The sequence below is a fragment of the Trichechus manatus genome, unplaced genomic scaffold (assembly GCF_000243295.1).
Source record: "Trichechus manatus latirostris isolate Lorelei unplaced genomic scaffold, TriManLat1.0 scaffold00091, whole genome shotgun sequence".
NCBI lineage: Eukaryota > Metazoa > Chordata > Mammalia > Sirenia > Trichechidae > Trichechus > Trichechus manatus.
In genome coordinates, this window is record NW_004444027.1 from 6,644,539 (window position 1) to 6,649,616 (window position 5,078).

At 40.9% G+C, this 5,078-nt stretch overlaps 1 pseudogene; it reads right to left on the reverse strand.

The window, feature by feature from the left end:
* Nucleotides 1-231: 231 nt before the first annotated feature.
* Nucleotides 232-790, reverse strand: LOC101344729 (ferritin heavy chain pseudogene; annotated as a pseudogene).
* Nucleotides 791-5,078: the final 4,288 nt, after the last annotated feature.

The following is a 5,078-nucleotide window of genomic DNA, read 5'->3' on the forward strand; positions in this document are numbered from 1 at the left end:
TTTATTGCTATAAATTGGCTCTGAGCACTGCTTTTGCTGTGTCCCAAAGGTTCTGGTAGGATGTGTTTTTTTTTTTTTTTTGGGTACCAAATTATTTTGAAAGAATGGTACAAATGAAAGAACTGAAGTGGATGTTTTGGTACAATTTATAGAAAAGGTAAAGGTAAACCCAACATGCGTGTGCTGTCTTGGTGGCCATGGAAGTCACCCCTGTGGCTGTGGGGCAGCAAGCTAAAGCTTAGCTGTCTCCATCACTGTCTCCCAGGGTGTGCTTGTCAAAGAGATACTCTGCCAGGCCAGATGCTGGGGCTCCCATCTTCCGCAAGTTGGTCATGTAGTCACCCAATTCTTTGATGGATTTCACCTGCTCATGTAGGTAATGAGTCTCAATGAAGTCACACAAATGGGGGTTGTTTTTGTCAGTGGCCAGCTTGTGCAATTCCAGTAGTGACTGATTTATGCTTTTTTCCAATTGTAATGCACACTCCGTTGCATTCAGCCTGCTCTCCCAATCATCACAGTCTGATTTCTTGATATCATGAAGGACGATTCGGCCACCTCGTTGGTTCTGCAGCTTCATCAGTTTCTCAGCATGTTCCCTCTCCTTGTGAGAGTGGAGAAGAAAATATTTGGCAAAATTCTTCAGAGCCACATCATCGCAGGCAAAGTAGTAAGACATGGACAGGTAGACGTAGGAGGCATGAAGCTCCAGGTTGATTTGGCGGTTGAAGGCGGCCTCTGAGTCCTGACTGTAGTTCTGGCGCACCTGCAAGGGGGATGCGGTCATCATGGCGGCAGTTGAGGAGAGACGGCAGCTGGCAGCAGCTGCGAGGCGCTGGAGTGGCGACAGGGGCCTTGGGGCGGGAGGGTGCTGCTGTGAGGAGGTGGTGAAAGGCTGAATGGTAGCTGCTGGTTGGGGGAAGGTTGGCAAGTGCCGGGTTCCATTCAAGCACTGTTGAAGCAGGATACCACAGTGACTCTACGAAGAACGTTTGGTAGGATGTGTTTTCATTCTCATTTGATTCTATGAATTTATTCTGTCCTTGATTTCTTCTATAACCCAGTAGTTTTTGAGCAGGACGTTGTTCAGTTTTCATGTATTTGATTTTTTTCCCTTGCTTTTTCTGTTATTAATTTCTAGTTTTATTACTTTATTGTCAGAAAAGATGCTTTGTAGTATTTTGATGTTTTGGATTTTGTTAAGGCTTGCTTTATGGCCTAATATGTGGTCTGTTCCATGTGTGTTGGAAAAGAAAGTATACTTGGCTGCTGTTGAGTGGAGTGTTCTGTATACATCTATGAGATCAAGTTGGTTGATTGTGACATTTAAATCTTCCATGTCTTTACTGAACTTCTTTCTAGATGTTCTGTTCTTCACCAAAAGTGGTGTGTTGAAGTCTCCTATTATTATTGTGTAGCAGTCTATTTCTCTTTTCAATGCTGTTAGAGTTTGTTTTATGTATTTTGGAGCCCTATAGTTGGGTGTATAAATATTTATTATGGTTATGTCCTCCTGGTGTATTGACCTTTTAATCATTATATAGTGTCCTTCCTTATCCTATGTGATGGATTTTGCTTAAAGTCTATTTTGTCAGAGATTAGTATTACCACTCCTGTTCTTTTTGATTGTTGTTTGCCTGATATATTTTTTTCCATCCTTTGAGTTTTAGTTTGTTTTTCTCAGGTCTGTCTCTCTGCCACTCTCTGTATCTTTATTGGTGCATTTAGTCCATTTACATTCAGAGTAATTATTGAGAAGTATAAGTTTAGTGCTGTCATTTTGATAGTTTTGTGTGTGTGTGTGTGTGTGTGTGTGTGCGTGGTGTTGAAAGTTTCTTTGTTCCACTTAATTTTCTGTGCTGAGTTGTTTTTCTTTATGTATTTTCTTTTCATCTTTTTCATTGTTGTTGATTTTGTATTTGCTGAGTCATTATGTTTTTCTTCTTTTTTATTTTGATGTGTAGGTTTCTTAGTTTCCTTTGAGGTTACCTTAAAATTTACTGCTATTTTTCTAAGTTTAAACCAATCTTTCATTTCTTGATATTGTTTTAACTTCCTCTCCATATGAAAGTTCTATGACTACACTATTTAGTCCCTCTTTTTTGTTTTAATGTTGTCGTCTTTTACATATTGACGTCTCTGTTTCCTTATTTTCAGTGTTTTAGCTTTGACTTATTTTTGTGACTTCCCTATCTGGGTTGATATCTGGTTGTTCCGTCCTGTGTTCTAGTCTTTGGTTGTTATAGTATTGATTCTAGCTGAAGGACTCTCTCTAGTATTTCTTGTAATTTTGGTTTGGTTTTTACAAATTCCCTTAACTGCTGTTTATTTAGAAACGCCCTAATTTCACCTTCATATTTGAGAGACAGTTTTGCTGGATATATAGTTCTTGGCTGGCAATTTTTTCCTTCAAGTCTTTATATATGTCATCTCATTGCCTTGTTGCTTGCATCGTTTCTGCTGAGTAGTCAGAGCTTAGTCTTACTGACTGTCTTTGTAGGTGAATTTTCATTTATCCTGAGCCACTCTTAAAATTCTTTATCTTTGGTTTTGGCAAGGTTGATTTTAATATGTCTTGGTGCCTTTCTTTTGGGATCTACCCTGTGTGGGGTTCAATGAGCTTCTTGGATAGATATCTTCACATCTTTCACAATATCAGGGAAGTTTTCTGCCAGCAAATCTTCAGCAATTCTTTCTGTATTTTCTGTTATCCTCCCTTGTTCTGGTACTCCAATCACTTGTAGGTTATTTCTCTTGATAGAATCCCACATAATTCCTAGGGTTTCTTCATTTTTTAAATTCTTTTATCTGATCTTTCCTCAGATAAATTGGTGTCAAGTGCTTTCTCTTCAGTCTCACTAATTCTGACTTCCATTGTCTCAATTCTGCTCCTATGACTTTCTATTGAGTTGTCTAATTCTGAAATTTTATTGTTAATCTTTTGGATTTCTATTTACTGTCTCTCTATGGATTCTAGCAGCCTATTAAATTTGTCATTTTGCTCTTTATCTTTCCTAAATTCCTCTATTTCTTTTTCTGTGCATTCCTTGTCTTTGTCTGCGTTTTGCATGATCTCCTTCCTGATATCTTGAAGAGCTCTGTATATTATTCTTTCAAATTTTACCTCTGGAAATTCCAAGACATTCTCTTCCTCTAGGAGGTTTCCTGGTTCTTTGTTGTGGTCACTTGCTGGAGCCATCATGGTCTGCCTGTTTGTGTGATTTGATATAGACTGTTGTCTCAGAGCCATCAATAAGTTATTATTTTTTTTATTGTATGTTGCTTACAGTGTCCTAGCTTTTGGTTTTGTTTTGTTTTGATATGCCCAAATAGGCTGGACATGTGAGCTACTTTGATTATTGGCATCTTTGAAGCTCTCATATCCGGTCTCCAGGTGGTTAGAGCTGCTACTTGGTGTGTGAGCCCAAGAGGCCATTTACTTTTCTTGTGTGGATTTAGCTCAGGTGTCTAGGTCATTTTTCACCAAGTGTTTGGTGCAGGCCCTCACCTATAGTCCTAGACAGGTAGGACTACATAGGGGTGATTGAAGCAGGCATAGATATTTGGCTGCAGTAGGGGTTTATATGCTGAGCAAGGCAAGAGGCTTATGGCTGCCCTTGAGTGCATAGGTGGAAGGTGTGTCCCTGTCCCCTAGAGCACATAGCTGGGTGGGTTTTGCAGCTGGAGTTTGGGCACTCAATACTGTCAACTGTAAGAACTGGGAGGCACTACTTATTCTCAGTACCCTGTCATGGGTGGCTAGGTGGAGTGGGTGGAGCCATCAGTCTTTAGACCCTTCTTGTGGGTAGGTGAGGACCCTGCTTAATGTGCAGGGCAGTGTCAAAAGTCATGAATCTGCCACTTCCCCTTAGCTGTTGCAGTTAAAAATAGACTTTGGGTACATACCCCATTGTACTAAGCTAATGAAGGCCTACGTTGTTGAATGGGCCACCACAGGTCTAGGTAGGGGTGAAAGGCCTTCCAAGTCTGTTGACCCCTTATGCCTGTGCCTAGGCAAAGGGGCAGTGCCTGACTTGAGTTCCTGGGTTAGGGGAGTGGCAGTTTCTTTTTTCCTGTTTGTTTGTTTGTTTATTTGTTCTCTCCCCAAAGCCAGGAGACTGGATGGGGCACACCATGGGTTCTACTTCTGGCCTAGGGTGCGTGGCAACCTCGGAACACTGCCAGACCAGAGGGAGCAGAGCAGGGAGGGGGTGGGTGAGGGGAAGAGAGGCAGTTCCGAGAGGGAGAAGGGTTATTTTGATCTAGTGCAGTAGGTTAGATGCTTGCAGTTAACTTTTGCAGATCCAGCGCCGCTTCACCCTGGCTCCGGAGGCTTATGCAGACTCTCTGCTGCTTGGTTTCTCCCGGTGTGGAAAACGCACCCTAAGCACTATTGCTTGCCTCAGCGTGAGCCAAATAATCCAGGCTGCAGGGTGCCGGCTAGCTCAGATTTGGCACTTCCTTGCTACTTCTGAACTGTCTCTCCCTCCCCCTGCCACTCTGTCCAACTCCTCAACTTTGTCTTTGATGTTCAGGGCTCCTAGATTGTCAGATATAATCTATTCACTTGTTTTTTCAGATCTTTGTTGTTAAGACGGAGGACAAGAAGCATCTGACTATTCTGCCATCTTAGCCCTCTCACATTTGCTACTTCTTGCAGGGAAAAAAAAATACTCCGTTCAAAGGGTGAGAAAGAAGAAGCAAACTTGACAAATTTCTTCTGAAAACATTGGTGATCCAGATATGATGAAAATGGTCTAAAATACTTCCTTTTCTCATAGTCATGGGAAAAATGGGGACATGACAAGCAGCTTATTTAAGCAAATTAAATAAGTCATTTTTCCTTTTTCATTCTCTGTAATTGATGAGCAACTTGATATTGCTGATATTGTCTTTTTGTCTAATGTGTAAATGAGAATTTTGAAGTTACTGGAGATCGAAATCTTTGCCATCTTCAGCTTCAAGTACAAGTACTGACACTTTTAATTACTCAAGAGATTTTTTTGGAGTTAAAAAAAAAGTTTAGTGGAAACATTTGAACGGCATTTGTATTAGAATTTTCTGCCCTTTGCTACCAT